This window comes from Macrobrachium rosenbergii, chromosome 49 (assembly GCF_040412425.1).
Source record: "Macrobrachium rosenbergii isolate ZJJX-2024 chromosome 49, ASM4041242v1, whole genome shotgun sequence".
Taxonomy (NCBI): domain Eukaryota; kingdom Metazoa; phylum Arthropoda; class Malacostraca; order Decapoda; family Palaemonidae; genus Macrobrachium; species Macrobrachium rosenbergii.
The window spans coordinates 11076948-11099692 of record NC_089789.1 but is presented as its reverse complement, the minus strand read 5'-3'; the positions used below and the strand labels follow the sequence as shown (position 1 = coordinate 11099692).

Genomic DNA, 22745 nt, shown 5'->3' with positions numbered 1-22745 from the left:
TGTTCTTTCAAGAGATATTAACAGGATTTGATAACAAGTTAAATTAGGCAACAAAACACCTTTATTTTAGATACGTACTTTTCTATCCCATTCATTTAAAGATTTTCTTTCTTGGTTTAGTCATGTTATTAAATAAATCCTTCTTTGGCAGGCCTCAGGCATATATCAATTTGGTAGTTCCAACAAGGATTGCATGATAAGACGGTAGAGTATTTGTGAATAACATGCACGCATATACAGTATCTATCTTTCTATATATGTATTATGTATGTATGTATGTATGTATGTATATGTATATATATACACACACATTCTTACATACGTACATAATTCATATATGCATGTGTGTGAATCGCAAATACACTACCACATTATCATGCAATCATTGTTGGAACTACCAAATTGACATGATATGTGCATGAGGCCTCCCAAAGAGGGAGTGTGAACAAATCTCACGAAATCAACTAAAAAGGTTACGAATCATTGAATAACGAAGAGTTTCATTCTTATCAGATCAGGTAACAGATTGAGAATGACAATCATTCAAACGGTTTATTTGAAAGGTTTGAAAGCCGTAACGAAATTCGTTTCAGCTTTGAATATTTTTATTATTATTATTATTATTATTATTATTATTATTATTATTATTATTATTATTATTATTATTACTTCCAATCACCTTTTTATTATTATTTTTTATTATTGTTGTTATTATTATTACTCTTGTTATTATTATTATTATTCGTAATGGTTCCAACCAGCTTTTTATTATTATTATTATTATTATTATTATTATTATTATTATTATTATTATTATTATTATTATTATTATTATTATAGTCGTAAGACTTCCTGTCGCCTTTCAACTTTCAGTAACAGATTGAACAAAATGACTTATGTCGTCCCAGCCACTGAGCGACAGAAATTAACTTGAAAATCTCCTAAAATTTCAATTCTCTCTCTCTCTCTCTCTCTGAAGTGGGAAGCACCTCGCGTGCTTGATATTTTTGTTTTAATTTTTAACAGATTTATGACCGGTGTGAATTACCCCTCTCTCTCTCTCTCTCTCATGATAATGTGGTAGTGTATTTGCGATTCACACACATGCATATATGAATTATGTACGTATGTAAGAATGTGTGTGTATATATATACATATACATACATACATACATACATAATACATATATAGAAAGATAGATACTGTATATGTAGAAAACACAAGGACTGGACTATACTCCTAACCGGAGACTTTAACTTTCCTTTTGTAGAATGGAAAGAACGAATAGGAGACTGTGGTTGTATTTATACATATAAAAAAGAGAGCAATAGTAGTGCAGAAGATAAGAGGCAATTTGAAAAGCTATTAGATATGCTACTAGAACATAACATTCAGCAAATAAATCACCTACCAACAAGAAAGGATAACATTTTAGATCTAGTATTTGTGAACGAGGTGAACTATGTTAAAGAAATAATAGTATATAACACGAGTATTTCTGGACCATAATGTCATAGAACTAACAGTCCGTTCCAGAACATATGAAAACAGAGAAAAGCAAGAAACGAAAAATGGAAGGATATGGAAAATACAATTTCTATAGTAAGAATATAAATTGGTCAAAAATAAATGAAGAATTAAACAAAGAATGGGAAAATATATTTGTAAGTGATGATATACAGGTAAATACCGATATATTATATAAAATATTAGAGGAAATAGTGGAAAATATATACCAAGAAAAAAAGTAATCATCAGTCACGAATTCCAAGAGACAGAAGGATCTTGTTCAGAAAATTAGAAAGTGGAAAAAAGCTCTTGCAAAAGAAAAGAATGCATGGAAAGTGATGGAACTAAAAGTAAGATAGAAAATGCAGAACAAAAGATTATACAATCAAAAGAAAATGAAAAACGGAACCTAGAAGAAATGACACTACAAAATATCAAGCAAAACTCCTAAAATTTTTATTCATATGCAAAAAGATGAATAAAATAAGAGTAGAAATAGGCCCTCTAAGAATTGAAGGGCGATTAACGAATGAAAAAGGAAATATGTAACATATTAGCAGAAAGATATAAGAGTGAATTTACACCTAGAATTGAAAATGAAGATAATGATACAGAAATAAGAGATGAAAATACTGAATACTTATCAGATATAGATATTACAGAAGCCGATATTGTGCAGGCTATTAATGAAATTAAAAATGGATCAGCAGCAGGACCAGATGGAGTACCTGTCATATTGTTAAAGAAAGTGGTTCATTCAATCGCAGTCGCTTAGCAATATTATTAAGACAAAGTATAGATACAGGCAAGATTTATGATGAGCATAAATTAGCATATATTACTCCCTACTTTCAAAAGTGGTTCAAGACTAGAGGCAAGTAATTATAGGCCTGTGAGTCTGACATCTCATATTATGAAAGTATATGAAAGGGTAATAAAAAAATATAATGAAACATTTAATGAAAAATAGATTGTTCAATATATGGACAACATGGTTTTGTACCCGGAAAAAGTACACAAACCCAACTGTTAGTCCACCATGAAAGCATATATAAAAATATGATAAATGAAAAAGATACAGATGTGGTTTACCTAGACTTTGCAAAAGCTTTTGACAAGGTAGATCATAATATATTAGCAAAAAAAAATTAGAAAACATAACATTGTTGACAAAGTAGGAAGATGGATAAAAGAATTTTTGCAAAACAGAAAACAGATAGTGATTGCAAACGATGAGAAATCGGATGAAGCTACGGTAATATCCGGTGTACCACAGGTAATGGTGTTAGCTGCATTGCTGTTTGTGATTATGATTGCAGACATAGACAGTAATGTTAAGGACTCAGTAGTAAGAAGTTTCGCAGATGACACAAGAATAAGTAGAGAAATTGCTTGTGATGAAGATAGGAACTCGCTACAAAGAGACCTAAATAAAATATATAAATGGGCAGAGATAAATAGGATGGTATTTAACTCTGATAAATTTGAATCAATGAACTATGGTGATAAAGTAGGAATGCTATATGCATATAAAGGACCTAATAATGAGACAATCACAAACAAGGAAGCAGTTAAAGACCTTGGTGTGATGTTGAATAGAATATGTTATGCAATGATCAAATAGCAATTCTATTGGCAAAGTGCAAAGCAAAAATGGGAATGTTGTTCCGGCACTTCAAAACAAGAAAAGCTGAACACATGATTATGCTTTATAAAACGTACGTACGTAGTCCACTTGAATATTGCAATATAATATGGTACCCACACTACCAAAAGGATATTGCACAAATAGAGAGTGTACAAAGGTCATTTACAGCTAGAATAGAAGAAGTTAAGGACCTTGACTACTGGGAAAGACTACAATTCTTAAATTTATATAGTCTTGAAAGGAGAAGAGAACGCTACATGGTAATTCAAGCATGGAAACAGATAGAAGGAATTACCGAAAATATCATGGAACTAAAATTATCAAAAGAGCAAGCAGAGGTAGATTAATAGTGCCAAAAACTATACCAGGAAAATTAAGGAAAGCACACAGGACATTAATCCACCACGCACCAGCATCGATAATGCAGCGTCTATTCAATGCGCTACCAGCTCATCTGAGGAACATAACAGGAGTGAGCGTAGATGTGTTTAAGAATAAGCTCGACAAATATCTAAGATGCATCCCAGACCATCCAAGACTGGAAGATGCAAAATATACCGGAAGATGCGTTAGCAACTCTCTGGTAGACATCAAAGGCGCCTCACACTGAGGGACCTGGGGCAACCCGAACGAATTGTAAGGTCTGTAAGGTAAGGTCTCTCTCTCTCTCTCTCTCTCTCTCTCTCTCTCTCTCTCTCTCTCTCTCTGAAGTGGGAAGCACCTCGCGTGCTTAATATTTTTCTTTTATTTTTAACAGATTTATGACCGGTGTGAAATCTCTCTCTCTCTCTCTCTCTCTCTCTCTCTTTATGAAGTGGGAAGCACCTCGCGTGCTTAATATTTTTCTTGTTATTTTTAACAGATTTATGACCGGTGTGAATTCTCTCTCTCTCTCTCTCTCTCTCTCTCTCTCTCTCTCTCTCTCTCTTATGAAGTGGAAGCACCTCGTGTGCTTGATATTTTTCTTCAATTTTTAACAGGTCTATGACCGGTGTGAAATCTCTCTCTCTCTCTCTCTCTCTCTCTCTCTCTCTCTCTCTCTCTCTCTCTCTCTCTCTCTCTCTCTTTTATGAAGTGGGAGGCACGTCGTGTGCTTGATATTTTTCTTTCAATTTTTAACAATTCTATGACCGGTGTGAAATATCTCTCTCTCTCTCTCTCTCTCTCTCTCTCTCTCTCTCTCTCATGAAGTGGGAAGCACCTCGTGTGCTTGATATTTTTCTTTCAATTTTTAACAATTCTATGACCGGTGTGAAAATCTCTCTCTCTCTCTCTCTCTCTCTCTCTCTCTCTCTCTCTCTCTCTCTCTCTCTCTCTCTCTCTCTCTCTCTCTCTCTCTCTCTCTCTCTCTCTCTTATGAAGTGGGAAGCACCTCGTGCGCTTGATATTTTTCTTTCAATTTTTAACAGGTCTATGACCGGTGTGAAATATCTCTCTCTCTCTCTCTCTCTCTCTCTCTCTCTCTCTCTCTCTCTCTCTCTCTCTCTCTCTCTATGAAGTGGGAAGCACCTCGCATGCTTGATGTTTTTTTAACAGAGATTTATGGCCGGTGTGAATTTCGACCAAAAGTGTGGAGTGTTTTTCATCTGAAGTATATTGATACCGTTGGTTGTTTAGTGTTGATTTTTTTTCAAGATGTTACACTGAAAGAGGACCACAGTATACCCAAAATGTACGTATGACGATGTACGATGATGATTCAGTCGGTATAAAGGTATTAAATTTTGGATAACATCGGATCAGTGATTTGTGGTAGGTTACTGTTCATTATTTAATTTTAGGAGTCCCCAGTTCCTTCATATTATATATCAGTCCATCTATCTACCCACCTGTGTGCATATATATATATATATATATATATATATATATATATATATATATATATATATATATATATATATATATATATATATATATATATATATATATATATATACACACACATACGTACATATGTATATAAATAAATGATATATATATATATATATATGTATATATGTGTGTGTATGTGTGTTTTTGTTAATCATGGCCTCCGTGACCCAAAGGGCCTCAATTTACATATTTCATTTATATATTTCCTATGCTTTGTCTTCTACAGATCATCATCCTCCCTTCTCACAGTTCTCACCCAACTATTCTGGTGCCCACATAAACTCAGCTGACACTATCAAGTGCTTTTATCCAGTATATATGCATATGTATAAGATTGCTTACATGAAGAAATGTATACACATGTCATTTTGACACAACTCTTTCATAGTGACTAAAAACGTCAGGTCTTAAACCACATACGAGATATTCCAAGGCAAACCATATTTCATGAGAACAAAACGATTAAATTAGATAGGAATGCACGAAACATTCTGGAAAAATATGGGAAATGATGTACTTTAACAGCCAGAAACTAATGCAGCTAGCTATTGATTTTATGCAAACTGGAATTCACGCTTGTTGCTTTACCTTTTTGCCCAGATGGCGTGTGAACGGGTCAGGAGATTGTTCTTGTCATTTTTTCAAACGATGGAATCTTTCTAATATATATATAATATATATATATATATATATATATATATATATATATATATATATATATATATATATATATATATATATATGTATATATATATACAGTGTATATATATATATATATATATATATATATATATATATATATATATATATATATATATATATATATATATGTATGTATGTATATATAAACAGGTCATATACCTGTAAGTTTCATAGTAGCTATCAAGGGGGCATCCAGGAAAAGGTAGCACGTATATAAAAACATTTTATTTTGCAGACGGCGTTTTGCAATATCTCATTGCATCTTCAAGGCTGTAATTTACAATAAAATATACCTTAAAATCGTATAAAAAACACAAAAAATCACTTTGAAGACTATAAAAAATCACTGTAAAGACGGACATGACCTACCTAAAGTTAGTTAAAAGAGAAACTAAAACATCTAAAAAAGAAAGAGGGTAAGTAAAAGTTGAGGTACAGACCAAAATATAAGCAAACAACGTGTTATGCTATATGTATATATATATATATATATATATATATATATATATATATATATATATATATATATATATATATATATATATATATAAGTATGTATTTATGTATATGTATGTATGTATGTATATATATACATTATATATATACATATATGTAGATATATATTATAGTATATACATGTGAGAGAGTTTGTGTGTGAGTAAGCATGCTTCACATGAGATTTCAGAAAGGTTCCTTCATTAAAAAAAAATTAGAACAATAATCTTAAGACTCATTCACAAGCTAGGTGGGCAAAAAGGTAACAAAAGGAGTGAATTCCGTTTCGCGTAAAATCAAAGCCAGCTGCCTTAGTTTCTGCGTGATAGAGTTCTTAATCTCTTTTATTTTGGCCAGAATGTTTCGTGCGTCTCTGCCTATTCATTTTGTATGATCTTTATAGATGTTTTCGTTTAAAAATCCCTCTCATTTTTATCTATGCACAAACAAATGTGAATTAACACCTAAAGTGTTTAGAAACCTTTGAAAGAGTTCCATTACAATAACTGTATGTCTAAATTTAATCATATAAGCCATAATATATATGTATAATACATTATATATATATATATATATATATATATATATATATATATATATATATATATATATATATATATATATAAAGGCAATAGCCATGAATGGAAAAGGGAAACACGGAGTGGTTGTTAGGCCTTTCGACTTACTGTCCTTTACAGCTTTTGCCTTTATTAATACATTCATCACGTTTCCGTACCTTCGTAAGTCAGTTTTCTACATGCTGATGTTCATTAAATTTGATTAAATACTGCGTAATTTTAATGGATTTTGCAGTGCTTGGTTTTAAGTTCGTTTGTATCTTTATTATAGCCTTGAGGATGCGATTATGAATCGTGAAACGTTGGCAAAATAAATAAATATACTGTATATATATATATATATATATATATATATATATATATATATATATATATATGTGTGTGTGTGTGTGTGTGTGTGTGTGTGTGTGTGTGTGTTCGTTCATACTTCTGTGTGTCTTTCTTTCTATATGGGTATTCTTTGAATCCAAGTTAACCCATTTCTTGACATTTTCACCTCAACCCTTAAGAAAACACAATAATAATAATAATAATAATAACTAAATCGTTAATGAAGTAATAACCAGGTTAGAGTTAAGCCATAACGAACTTTAAAAAAAAAACTCTCCCAATGACCCGAAATTACGATTAAAATAAAAAAGATTGGGGAACACTATTCTCGGCAAAGGAACTTTTGCGATGGAGAGAGAAAAAGAGAGAGAAAAAAACTCCCTTCAATGATTTTCTTGTTACCGAAGTCATGTAACAAAACTTTGACCATTACAGGAGGTAATTTCCCTTTTCCTCACACCTCCCCATCATTCCCTCTCCCTCATTCCCTCCCCCCTCCCCCTCTTTTAATGGAACCACGTTGGACTAATGAAGTTCGTCCAATGTTAAAAAGGTTTTCTTGGAATTGCCCAATAAAGTTTTTTTTTTCTTAAGACTTGCAGGGGATTATTTTTTTAATGTCTTTTGGCCTTGGTTAAGTGAGTTAATTTATGATTGTTTTTTTGTGGGGGGAGAGCAATTTTTTTATGATTGTTTTTTGTGGGGGGAGGGCAATTTTTTTATGATTGTTTTTTGTGGGGAGAGCAATTTTTTATGATTGTTTTTGTGGGGAGGGCAATTTTTTTGGGGGCGGGAGGGGAAGACAATGTCTTTTTGCCTATAGGAAACGTGTCAAACGTTCGTATCTTGACCGGTTCAAAAGTCAGGAAGTATTCTGTGATGTTGAACATTGATGAAATATTTAGCAGATTTTTTGAAGTGGATATAGATTTATTGCAAGTCTTGATGATAAGAAAAAACACACAGACACACACACACACGTAAAACACAATCACAAAACTAAATCCACACACATACACACACGCGCACGTTTCATGAAATATTGTGCGATGTTAAAATGAATATGTTAACAAATGTTTAGAAGTAAATACAGATTTAATACACGTCTAGAGAGAGAGAGAGAGAGAGAGAGAGAGAGAGAGAGAGAGAGAGAGAGAGAGAGAGAACACACGCGCGCGCCCACGTGTGATGCATATATTATTACAGATTATGAAAGACGCGAGTCAAACTGTTACTGATGAAAGAAATTTACGTCAGCACAACGAATAATTATGTAGGATAATTAAAAACGAAAGGAGAAACAGCATCGTAGGAAAAGGTTGTACTAAATTACGAATGACGGATTTTAGAGCTGTAAACAAAAAATAATTTAAAAGAAAGTGGCTTTACTGTTAGAGGAAAAAATATATTAAAAATATATAGACTAATTTGGACATGTCAGATATGAAGAGAGGATCAGTTTAATTAGGTAGAAGCTGTTGATTGATAGATTCGCTGGTTTTCGGGAATTGGCGTAAAAAAATTATTGTCGTTATCACCGAAACTTTTTTTTTTTTGTCGAGGGTCATCAACTTGCGGTCGCGGGTTCGATTCCTGAGTGAGTCATAACGATTTATAGGTACATTTAGCTCTTGGCATGCCTGAGTTTTCCTAAGCACTGAATTATGTACTTTGTAGATTGTCGACTGTGTTGGGTCGCTGCTATGGTGGAAAAGGACATTATATATATATATATATATATATATATATATATATATATATATATATATATATATATATATATATATATATATATATATATATATATATATATATTTATATATATATATATATATATATATATATATATATATATATATATATAGTTTTCACTAGGCTTGTCTTATTTATTTTAAATCCAACGTTTGTAATTTTTACTGAATTACATCTTCAGGGCTGTGCACAAGAAAAGATAAAAACATAAAAACAGTTATAAGTACAGTCTAGAATGTTTAAAATGTTACAGTAAAAATGAAATAAATAAGAATAAAAACACAACCAACCTAGAGGTGAAACAGTATGGAACTGGAAAAAGCCACCACAGTAAGGAGTTATATATATATATATATATATATATATATATATATATATATATATATATATATATATATATATAAATATAACAAAAAAATAACATAAATATCTGAACTTAGGAGCTACCGTACCACCATATAAAGAAATGTCAGGTGCATCAGACACCGAGGTATTTACAGCAAAAAGCAGTCTTCACATTATGGATTAAACTGAATTATTCGTTCCTTGTGTAAATGTCAGTAGCTGATGCCTCCTTAGGCAAATGCCAGTTAGGGAGAGGTACCTCGTAAGAGGTAACAGTTACACTGGATATTTTCTTCTGGTGGAGAACTCTGGACTCTTCTTCATGCTTATGTTTTTGGTGATTTCATATAACCTTCATACTTTCAAGAGGCGTGACCGTAACTTCCTTTGTGTTGAAGCCTCATACTACGTATATTTAATTTTTTTTTTTTACTTTTTATTTTTCTTGTCGCCTTCGGACCTGGGCTGGAAAACGGTTTCATGTTGCTTTTTGGTATTAAAACATCAGTATTATTATTAAAATTTTTGCAATAAGAAACTTGGAATTGAATATTAAAAATTTAATTCGTTTTTATCAATTAATCAAATCCTACAGTACATGGGTTCTCTCTCTCTCTCTCTCTCTCTCTCTCTCTCTCTCTCTCTCTCTCTCTCTCTCTCTCTCTCTAAAAATCCCTTTCAAGATGTGTCTCATTACAACATTAATTCATTTATTTGATAATCTTAATATCCCTTTCAAGTTGTGTCATATTACAACATTAATTCACTTATTTCATAATCTTAATATTCCGAAGACTCTCTCTCTCTCTCTCTCTCTCTCTCAAAAAAAAAAAAAAAAACTTTCAAAATGTGTGTTATCATATTGCAACATTAATACGTTGACTATATTACCTTATTATTTTAAAGATTCCATGTTTAAAAAAACTCTTGAGAAACATCTTGAATTTCTTTGTATATGCAAATGTTCGAATCATAATGTATTCTGTAATATATTGCTACATTAATTATGACTTTGAAAGTCTATTACTATCTGAAAGACTGTCATTATTTGCTCCAGGAACAACAAAAGCAACAGGCGTGAATGAACTGTATTTGCAACGACCGATAATGGACGTAAAAATAATTGTAAGTCAGTTCTAAGTAAAAATTCGACAGGCATAACTGACGTGTTACTGCAGTGACTGATAATGAACGGAAAAAAAATTATAGTGAGTCGTTTCCAACTCAAATTCACAGCCCACGTCAGAACTCAGAAGTGGTCTTCGGTAACTACAAACTTTTTAAAAACACTTCTGCGCTACGATGGTGAAACACCCATGAATAGAATTGTATTTAAGGCAGTTGATATGAACACAGAAATACTTGCGAGTCAATTCTAACTCAAATTCACATCCCACGGCAAAGGTGGCCTTCTGTCAATACAAACTTTTTAAAACGTTTCTGCTCGGTGATGCTCATTTATACTTCAAGCCTTGGAATTCCAGAGGCTCAAATGCTAAAGGAACATTTTGGAATTGGCGACTATTTGAGGCCCTCTTTCATGAAGAAGTAATGTGGATGTCAACTTTGCGAGAGGAAGGATGCTTCATATATTCATTCCTCAAAGCGAGAGGAAGATAAATAGTGACAGGTGGATATACAGACAGATATTCACTTAGGAGATCTTGAATTGTTTACAAGATCTTCCTGAGTTATTGTAAAATAATTATTTTGTGAGGGAGAGAGAGAGAGAGAGATTTCACATAGATTATCATGAGTTATTGTAAAATAATTATTGTGTGAGAGAGAGAGAGACATTTCACATAGAATATCATGAGTTATTGTAAAATAATTATTGTGTGAGAGAGAGAGAGAGAGAGAGAGAGAGAGAGAGAGAGAGAGAATGTTATGAGAGTAAAAATTATTGTGAGAGAGAGAGAGAGATTTCACATAGAATATCATGAGTTATTGTAAAATAATTATTGTTCGATCGATCGATCGAGAGAGAGAGAGAGAGAGAAAGCTTTAGTGTAATAGATAGTCAGGCACACAGACAGACAGACATTACATAAGAGATCATGCATTGTTATAAACAAATTATTTGAGGGAGAGCGAGAGAGAGAGAGTTCTTTGTCATATTCAGTGAATAGTTTTTATTTCCTTTTCTTTTTATCCCAACGATTATTGCATTATCACATTCTCTCAATTCTTTTGTCTGTATTTTTTTTATAATTTATACTTCGTTTCCTTTATTCTTAGCACTGTTATTCCTTTATTATTTGCTTCGCAACATTTTCTTGATAAATTTAGAATAATAACAATGCATATTTTGCTCGAATTAATATTTGTGCTCATTTTTCTTTGTAATCTTTCTTCAGTTGCACGCACATATTCACCGTTTTATCTTTATCTTTAAAAGTTTTCAGCATTAAATTTATCAATATTGAAGTTATCTATCAAATAAAGAATCTCGAATAATAGATATTACCTTTAGGGAAAATTTATTGAAACATCTTGACTGATAAACATGAAATAATCACTCTATGGAGATTAGAGTTTATATATATATATATATATATATATATATATATATATATATATATATATATATATATATATATATATATATATATATATATATATATATATATATATATAATATATATATATATTATATAAATATATATATATATATATATATATATATATATATATATATATATATATATAAACTCTAATCTCCATAGAGTGATTATCTCATGTTTATCACAATCAAGATATTTCAATAAACTTTCCATAAAGATAATATCTATTATTCGAGATTCTTTATTTGATAAATAAATTTAATATTGGTAAATTTAATGCTGAAAACTTTTAAAGATAAAGATAAAAAGGTGAATATGTGCGTGCAAGTGAAGGGAAACTCAGATTTATGGAAGATTATATATGCATACATATATATAATATATATATATATATATATATGTATAATAAATATATATACATGCATATATATATATATATATATATATATATATATATATATATAAATATATATATATATAACACAAACTTTTGCTATCAACGCATCACGAAACATTTCTGTAAATATCCCAAGGAACAAGTTGCCACAACAAAATAAACAGAAAACTTATTACACTTCAAATGAAATTCCAATGGCATTCCTTGTTACAGAAGTCAGATCACTTACACACACACACACACACACACAGCATTCAAATCAAAGCAAAGCAGAGAGAGAGAGAGAGAGAGGAATCCTCACCTTCTTCCTCCTCTTGCTCCCTCCATGCCAGGATTTCCAACTTGAAACGACTGTACGGATTTGTTGTTTCATTACGGCGAGAGTTATTTATGGTCCTTATCAACATGCGCTCATGAGTGCCGCGCTGACTCTCAATCACAGAGTAAATTGCCAGTCCTAATGGCAATCCGTTATCAGCGATAGAATGGCCATGGCCACTGCTGCGGATTGGAACCTGCGTTGTTCCGGGTAATGAGCCGATTGTCAATATGAGAGAGAGAGAGAGAGAGAGAGAGAGAGAGAGAGAGAGAGAGGCAAAATGGCTGAGGTTTGGGAATCCATTCTAGTGAGGTTATTTGGGGTTTATCCAAGTGAGGTTATTTGGGGAAACATGCAAGTGAGGTTATTTTGGGGGTTTTATGCGGATGATGTTGTTTGAGGATTTATGCAAGTGAGGTTATTTGGGGATTTATGCAGTTGAGGTTATTTGGGGATTTATGTAGGTGAGGTTATTTGAGGATTTATGCAAGTGAGGTTATTTGGGAATTTATGCAGGCGAGGTCATTTGGGGATTTATGCAGGCGAGGTCTTTTTGGGAATTTATGCAGTTGAGGTTATTTGGGGATTTATGCAGGTGAGGTTATTCGGGGACATATTCAGGTGAGGTTATCTGGGGATTTATGCCGGTGAGGTTATTTGGGGATATATACAGGTGAGGTTTTTTGTGGATTTATGCAAGTGAGGTTATTTGGGGATTTATGCAGGTGAGGTTATTTGAGGATATATGCGGGTGAGGTTATTTGTGGTTTATACAAGTGAGGTTATTTGGGGGTTTATGCAGGTGAGGTTATTTGCGGATTCATACGCCCAAGGACATGAGCGCGAGCGCTTGCCAGGCTTTAACTCACGTTTGTTGGGATGTGGAGAAACGGATTACCAGCAACAGCTGTTTCAGTGTTTGTGGTCTTAAGGTTAGATTATGCAGTGGTGATTTGTTTAATGATTGGGCAATTTTGGTGGTATGGAATTGGAAGGGAAGGGGATGGATGGGAGGGAGTGGGAAGGGGATTAAAATACCCTTTCCATTCGCGCGTTTTGCATAATTGGTTTAAGCATTCGAGCTGCTATTTGTGGAAGCTGTTTCTATTCAAAGGCTAATTTGCTTTTTTAGATGTTCGTTTTCACCAAAAGAGCAGACTTCCTTTGCATGCTTTGTTGATACCTTCGTGCAGACAATTATATAAAATGTTTAGGTTCTAAAATAGAACTCAGTTTATAATTCCGAAATGCGTTTTAAGTGTTAAAGGGGTAAAACCTCTCTTTCTCCGATCCTCCAGCAATGTCAAGAAAATGTGGCTGAAATTTTGAATTAAGTGACTGAATAATATGTGTACGATATGTTTGGATGAAGGAAAAATTCCGAAGGAATGCGCGAAGGGAATAATTGTTCATCCGTTAAAATAAATCCTGTTATATTATCAGACAGAAATGACATAATTTGTAATCCTGTAAGAAGCGCATTTTTAATCATACTTTTAGTGTGATTTAAGATATAATTATAAAAATCACTGATGATATAATTATAAAAGTCACTGATGGTGACCTTATAAACGATATTCTCTGCCGTAGATTCTGCCTTCCATTATTATGTGGAGTGTTCTCGTTTCATGGCGCACTAAGAAAATCTTCCTTTTTCCAGTGAACATTTATTTTGTTTAGTTTATATCATTTGAATTCCAGTAAGATGTATGCATTGTTTGATAAAGATGATGACAGTGATGCATCAAGTTTGTTGCTATTGGTATGATGATTACCATTTCTTTTGTTTCTAGAGTTATATCAACTGTTGTGTCTTTCCTCCATTCTTTTAGTATTTTATTATTATCTTTTGTGTAACCCGGTCTCCCTTGCTTATCAGCCTCGTCATTAACATTTCAAGCGAAGGGAACTGAAATAAACCTCACTTCGAATGGAGCAGTGTTGTTGATTAGGATTTATGTGAATCCATGGTGTGTGTGTGTGTGTGTGTCTGTGTGTCTTTGGTGGGGTGGGGAGATGGAGACGGGGAGGGGGGTGAGAGGGAGACAGAGGAGGTAGGAAGAAAGGCTCCAGATGGTGAAGGATACAAGAGAATTGTTGAAGTTTATATTCGTCAACGTCGTGGGAGACACAACTCGTGTGAGCTGTCTGAAATTTGATGGATACATGTCAAGACGGTAATGATTCCATGAGTCTGTTTGCTTGAAAGAGAGAGAGAGAGAGAGAGAGAGAGAGAGAGAGAGAGAGAGAGAGAGAGAGAGAGAATCCGTAATGTGAAATATAAACATTTTGTTAAAGAAAAAGGAATGTAAAAATAAAGTCCGTACTAGTATGTATGTACGAGTACATTGCTACATACAGGAAGCTTTCGGCAACTTGATCAGTTGGCCTCTTCAGCCAGAATAAACATAGAAATAATAATACATTTAGGACAACATCTTTGAAAAATGTATTATTATTTCTATGTTTATTCTGGCTGAAGAGGCCAACTGATCAAGTTGGCGGAAGGTTTTTGTACATGGCAATATACTCGCATATACATACTACTGCGGACTTTATTTTTCAGTCAAGATGACATCAAATAAAAAGGAATGTATTTAGAACAGGCGCTTTTGTTGTCAACGGCTGATGATACTTAATAAATTTGGAGTCTTAATTTTGAATTAAAAACTTCTTGAGGTATGTCCATTCTACAGTACAGCATGTCGTAAACAAGTCGGTAACTTATTGTCGACATATCATATGCAGGTTGCATACATGTCAACGACTTCTTTGTAGTCCTAACCAGTGCTTCTACAAAGTTAAGTATATCTTAGTTTAACCAGACCACTGAACTGATGAACAGCTCTCCTAGGGCTGGCCCGAGGGATTAGATTTATTTTACGTGGCTAAGAACCAGTTGGTTACCTAGCAACGGGACTTACAGCATATTGTGGAATCCGAACCACATTATGACGAGAAATGAATTTCTATCACCAGTAATAAATTCCTTTAATTCTTCATTGGCCGATCGGAGAGTCGAACGCTGGGCCAACAGCGTGCTAGCCGAGAGCTCTACCCACCCCTCCAATGAAGAATCTGGTTATCCAGCATTTGCTAAGGATTCGTTTTCCAGTACAGTCGTCGACTCGTTTGCAACCTGTTGGTGATATGTATACGACAAGTTGCTGACGTATGTTGAACATGTCATTTACTGCATTGTAGACGGAATCTTAGAAAATCCCGCCTTATTTTTTTTCTGAGTAATTCCTTCCTTTGAAATACATTTCACTCCTTTACCATTCTTTATCCCTTTCTGTACATCGTATAATCAAGGCCACCGAAAATATATCTATCTTTCGGCGGTCTAGGTATAATGCTGTATGAGCCGCTGCCCATGAAACTTTGACCACGGCCCGGTGGTGGCCTGGCCTATATCGTTGCCAGACGCATGATTATGGCTAAATTTAACCTTAAATAAAATAAAAACTACTGAGGCTAGAGGGCTGCAATTTGGTATGTTTGATGACTGGAGGGTGGATGATCAACATCCCAATTAATAGCCCACTAGCCTCAGTAGTTTTTAAGATCTGAGGGCGGACAGAAAAAGTACGGACAGAAAAAAATGCGGACGGACAGACAAAGTCAGCACAGTAGTTTTTCTTTTCAGAAAACTAGAATTGTTTCGGAGACCCGGTGAAACCGTTTTAAATTCACTTCGAAAAGACTGTCCTCCTAATTTTAATCTTTATGAAGGGAAAGAATCCTTTAAGACCACAAAAGACCTTCATTAAAAAGTTGGCTTTATTTTTCGTCTTCAAATTAATTTCCAATATGAATGGCTTAGTTTTTTTTTTCCAGTTAGTCTCCAGTGAGAAATGTCTTCATATTTCTCTCCCCAGTTAATTTGCCACATGAAAGGCTTCATTTTTGTTTCTGTGAATCTTTTATGATTATTGGTTTTTGATGGGAAATGGGTTCGCTTTTTCGTGCCGTAATTGGGTTCCAGTACGCAATAGCCTCCGTTTCGTGTTCCTGTCAGTATCCAGCAAACATCTGCTTGACTTTTTGTTATACAATTTGCTTGCAACTGACATTATCTCCCTTTTTCGTCGTCCAATTAATTTTCAATAAACAATGTCTACTTTCTTCGTTTTCCAAATTGTTTTGATAAACTGTGACTTGGTTCTTTAATTTCCCAGTTCATTTTCAATGAGCAAATTCTTTTCATTTTCGCGTTCCATTTCATTTCAGTAAGAGCTGATCTTCAGATCGGCTTAGGAGGTTATCCATTAATGCCTTAGATAATTGACGAGTCTCATAGTAGGCCTGAAAAATCCCGTTAGGCCTGGGAGAGGAAGGGCGCTCAGTTCAGTGAACTGACAGCGACCAAGGCATTGCAGTTCATTGCATTTCCAATCCGATTTCCTGAAAACGGACAGACTGTACTCATAGCCAGTGTTTTATGCAGCTAATTCGCCTTCATATTCGCCCCTTGTCACAAGTAATTATATCTCTCGTTTGTATTCATACGTCGCTGAAACATTTTGTTTCATTAACTTCGTCACAAATATATCAGCCTTTTTAGTTTTCGGTAAAAGAAAACTATTGTGCCGGCTTTGTCTGTCTGTCCTCCCTCAGATCTTAAAAACTACTGAGGCTAGAGGGCTGCAAATTGGAATGTTGATCATCCACCCTCCAATCATCAAACATACCAAATTGCAGCCCTCTAACCTTAGTAGTCTTTATTTTATTTAAGGTTAAAGTTAGTATTATCGTACTTCTGGCAGCGCTATAGGTACCAACAAAAAAGGTCACCACCGGACTGTGGTTGAGTTTCATGCGCCGTGGCTGAGGCCACCACCAGACAGAAAACTCGATTGCGCCGAAGAAACTTCGGCGCATTTCTTACTTGTTTTTATTATACTTCCATGCAACTTAAATAACTTCCCACTCCTACTTTTATCACTAACGAAATTTGCAAAACATTTCTATGAAACTAAAATGAATTTCATCCCCTGTATGGGGTTAGGTGCCGTCAGTGCACCTCACGCGGTGCACTGTAGTCATTACTTCAGGTTCTTTGCAGCCCTTCGGCTCCTAGCTGCAACGTCTTTCATTCCTCTGACTGTACCTCCATTCATATCCCCTTTCTTTCATCTAACTTTCCACCCTCTCTAACAATTGTTTCATTGTGCATCTCCGAGGTTTTATTCCTGTTACACCTTTCAGACCTTATGCTGTCAATTTCCCTTTAGCGCTGAATGGCCTCATAGGTCCCAGCGCATGTCCTTTGGCCTAAATTCTAAATTCTATTCTATTCACAATTTCATCACTAATGAAATCTGTGAAACATTTCTGTAGAACCAAAATAAATTTCTACGCACACTTTTATCACTAACTAAATGTTTTAACTTCTATGAAACTAAAATAAATTCCTATGCACACTTTCATCACTACTGATTTTTTTATATATCTATGAAACTAAATAAATTCCTATGCACACTTTCATCACTACTGAATTTGTTCATATTTCTGTGAAATTAAAATAAATGTCTATGCCCACTTTCATCACGACTGAATTTTTTTTATTTCTGTGAAACTAAAATTCACGCTTTCATCACTGAATTTTTTTATTTCTGTGAAACTAAAATGAATTTCTATGCACACTTTCATCACTACTGATTTTTTTTTATTTCTGTGAAACTAAAATAAATTCCTATGCACACTTTCATCACTACTGATTTTTTTATATATCTATGAAACGAAAATAAATTCCTATGCACACTTTCATCACCACTGAATTTTTTTTATATTCCTATGAAACTAAAATAAATTCCTATGCACACTTTCATCACTACTGAATTTTTTTTATATTCCTATGAAAATAAAATAAGTTCCTATGCACACTTTCATCATTACTGATTTTTTTTATATATATGAAACTAAAATAAATTCCTGTGCACACTTTCATTACTACTGAATTTTTTTATATTCCTATGAAACTAAAATAAATTCCTATGCACACTTTCATCACTCCTGATTTTTTTTATATTCCGATGAAAATAAAATAAGTTCCTATGCACACCATCATTACTGAATTTTTTTTATATATCTATGAAACTAAAATAAATTCCTATGCACACTTTCATCACTACTGAATTTTTTTTATATTTCTGTGAAATTAAAATAAATTCCTATGCACACTTTCATTACTACTGAATTTTTTTATATATCTATGAAACTAAAATAAATTCCTATGCACACTTTCATCGCTACTGAATTTTTTATATTTCTGTGAAACTAAAATGAATTCCTATGCACACTTTCATCACTACTGAATTTTTTTATGTTTCTATAAAACTAAAATAAATTCCTATGCACACTTTCATCACTACTGAATTTTTGTTATATATCTATGAAACTAAAATAAATTCCTATGCACACTTTCATCACTACTAAATTTTTTATATATCTATGAAACTAAAATAAATTCTTATGCACACTTTCATCACTACTGAATTTTTTTATATTTCTGTGAAACTAAAATAAATTCCTATGCACACTTTCATCACTACCGAATTTTTTTTATATTTCTGTGAAACTAAAATAAGTTCCTATGCACACTTTCATCACTACTGAATTTTTTTATATATCTAGGAAACTAAACTAAATTTCTATGCACACTTTCATCACTACTGAATTTTTTATATTTCTGTGAAACTAAAATAAATTCCTATGCACACTTTCATCACTACTGAATTTTTTTATATTTCTATGAAACTAAAATAAGTTCCTATGCACACTTTCTTCACTACTGAATTTTTCTATATATCTATGAAACTAAAATAAATATTCCTATGCACACTTTCATCACAACTGAATTTTGTTATATTTCTGTAAAACTAAAATAAATTCCTATGCACACTTTCATCTTTGTTTTAACGTGCTTTTCCCATTTTTATAAGGGGTAGGCACGATGCCTTCTTTTGAAGGACTTTGATTTGGCGTTGGGGTAGGCCGTAGCCTCGATCGGCTGCCGTGCTGGACATCGCTTAGACCCCGGTAACGAATGTGTACATGTATCGTACCAAATTCCCAGCCCCATTTCTCCCAGTAGCGAGGAGAACTGCGTGGTTAAGTCAACAGTTCGAGACGTGTGAGGTGTCTGTTATGTTTTTAGAAGACGTTGGAGTGGCTTTGTTAATGTGTGTATTAGTCTGTAACACCCATTTGCTTTCAGCAAACCTATCCGTTGATTACATACGTAATCCCGGGGTGTCTACACGGATAGCAAAGTGTCCACCTCTCTGACCGGTCGGCTGCGGATTTGAACCCGCGCCACAGACCTCTATGAAGTCTGAGGCTGCTGCTCTACCGACCGAGCCATCGAGGCTCTCCTATGCACACTTTCATCACTACGGAATTTTGTTTTATATTTCTATGAAATATAAAAAAGTTTCTTGGGTTGCTAAAAATTACTTCATAAAAGGTTGCGAGGACAGCTTCACTAGAAACTCAGTTTTTGCCAAATGTCAATTTTTACCATAGTTTTAAAATCATTCTCTTATTTTATTTATTTAATTTATAAATTCATTGCCATAACTATTCATCTCTAAACTAAACTTCAAATTCCATTCCATTTACTAGAAACTGGTAAAGAGACCTTCTCTCAACTCTTGCAAGCAATTTTCCCACAGATTTATTTCCCACCCGGCTACCAAACTTCAGTTAAAATGTGTTTTTAATAAAATAAATAAATAAAATGTTTTAAATGTTCTCGGATTACTGAAAATTACATTATTAAAGATTGCAGGCCAGTCTCCAGCAGAAACTCGTAGAGAGAAGACTTTTGCTTACCTTAACCGTCGTAGGCAAATTCCCCACAGATTTATTACCCTCCCCCACCCCTCCAGAGAAGGTTAATACGCCCTTGTAAGTAGATAATATATTAAAAAAATAAATATTCTCGGGATACTAAAAATTACTTCACAAAAGGTTGCAGGCCAACCTTCAATAGAAACTGGTAGAGAGGGACCTTCTCTCAACTCTTGTAAGCAGTTTTCCCACAGATTTATTTCCTCCTCCTCCTCCTCCTCCTCCTCCTCCTCCTCCTCCTCCTCCTCCTCCTCCTCCTCCCACCCCTCAACAAGACCAAACTTCAGCGATAATGCAGAATCGCAGTTCAAAACTGTATCAGATTTATGCGTCGTAAATCAAAGTAATAGAGACATTCAATATACCCTAATGGCTCTATCACGGTCACTTACCCGTAACATTGGGATTTATGGCGCTCTGGCGAACCCGTTTTGTCGGATAAATTTCCTTCGTTAACAAAAAATTGGGGCTCGTTCGTTGTACCAGCTACAGATGTCAGCGGAGGCTGTTCATTGGGATAGGAGACGCGCAACGGGGCACGGTCCTATCTTTTCGTGTGACAATCCAGAGCATTATTCGCAGGGTGGACAGTTTTCAGACCTAAGATTTTAGATACTAAACGCATCCTTATGCAATAAAGTTTCATAGTGGACATTTAATAAACAGGACCCTAATCTTTCATTGGCAAATCGAACATATTTGCAAGATGGACAGTTTTCAGTTCTTGATTTTTAGATACTGAACGCATCCATGTGCCATAAGCTCTCGCAGAGAACATTAAACAAACGGGACCCAAATCTTTCATTGGCAAGTCGAACATATTTGCAAGATGGGCAGTTTACAGTTCTAGATTTTTAAATAATGAACGCATCCATTTGCCATAAACTGTCATAGACAACATTAAACAAATATGAGTATAATCTTTCCTTGGCAAATCGAACATATTTAAAAGGTGGGAGCTTTTAAAGCTTAGATTTTTAGATATTAAACACATTAATGTGCCATAATTTCCTTGTGACACTTTTGACAAACGTGAGTAGAATTTGTCGTTGAAAACATGTTTTTAAAATTTTATATATCGAATATGTTAAATATAAATATGTTTTTGATCTCTACCTATGAAACAATTTGTTATTTATGTATTTTATTTATTTATTTATGTATCCTTTTATTTTGTTTGTTTATGAGCAATTTATGAACTTCATCGGGAATGCCACAGAAAAAATATTATGACTCTATTATCATTTTCTTACTCATTTCATTGGACGTTTCAGCTCTTATTCAGAAATCCGTAACAAACAGATTAATTGTTCTCTGAGCATCAGTCTTTTTTTTTTTTCCTTTCCTGATCAGCCGGAATAATAATCTCAGTAGGTTTCTTAAGGCTTAAAAGTGATCACGGCAAATTAATCTTTGGTTTGGTTCGTCCGAAATCTTATCTGTCGAAAATTATATACATATATATATATGTATATATATATATATATATATATATATATATATATGAATGTCTTTTCCTGTAATACCACAGTGTAATATGAATATAAAAAGGCCCATAAAACACTATTTAAACGTTGCAACCATATATTTCAGGGGCACTTGCTTCTGTGCCCCTGTTCACTAGTAGAATATGGACAGATAAGATGTTACAAGGGTATATATACAAAACATATGTAGGTGTGGTTGCAACGTTTCAATAGTGTTTTATGGGTTTTTTATATTCATATATATATATATATATATATATATATATATATATATATATATATATATACTGTATATATATATATATATATTATATATATATATATATGTATATATATATATATATATATATATATATATATATATATATATATATATATATATATATATATATATAGCTGAGAAGGTAGGTGGCTGCTATCAACCGAGGCAAACAGGACCAAGGGGTAATGAGACAGATGTCTTGAAACGTAAGCACAAATAAAGGTATGCCGTTATTATGGACGTCTTCCTCTGCCCTTGGTATGATTATTATCACTTTTGTACGTGATTCATTTATCACACATTACCACAGGTGAAAAATAAGAAACGGGGTGTAGGTCCTGACCGGTTTCGACTTTATTTCCAAGCCATTGATGAAGGACTAATACAGGACCTACACCCGTTTCTTATTTTCACCTGTGATATATATATATATATATATATATATATATATATATATATATATATATATATATATATATAGAGAGAGAGAGAGAGAGAGAGAGAGAGAGAGAGAGAGAGAGAGAGAGATTGCATAAATCAGTGCTTATATATACTTTTTATGCTTCGTTTTGTATTACCGAAGTCCACCCCATGCCATCCCAAATTCAAATAAAGTATATGAATATT

At 33.4% G+C, this 22745-nt stretch overlaps 1 protein-coding gene across 1 annotated transcript in view; it reads left to right on the top strand.

The window, feature by feature from the left end:
* LOC136832084 (protein O-mannosyl-transferase TMTC1-like) overlaps positions 1 to 22745 on the top strand; it is a 117966-nt gene that overhangs the window by 32474 nt on the left and 62747 nt on the right. The gene's annotated exons all lie outside the window — the stretch shown is intronic.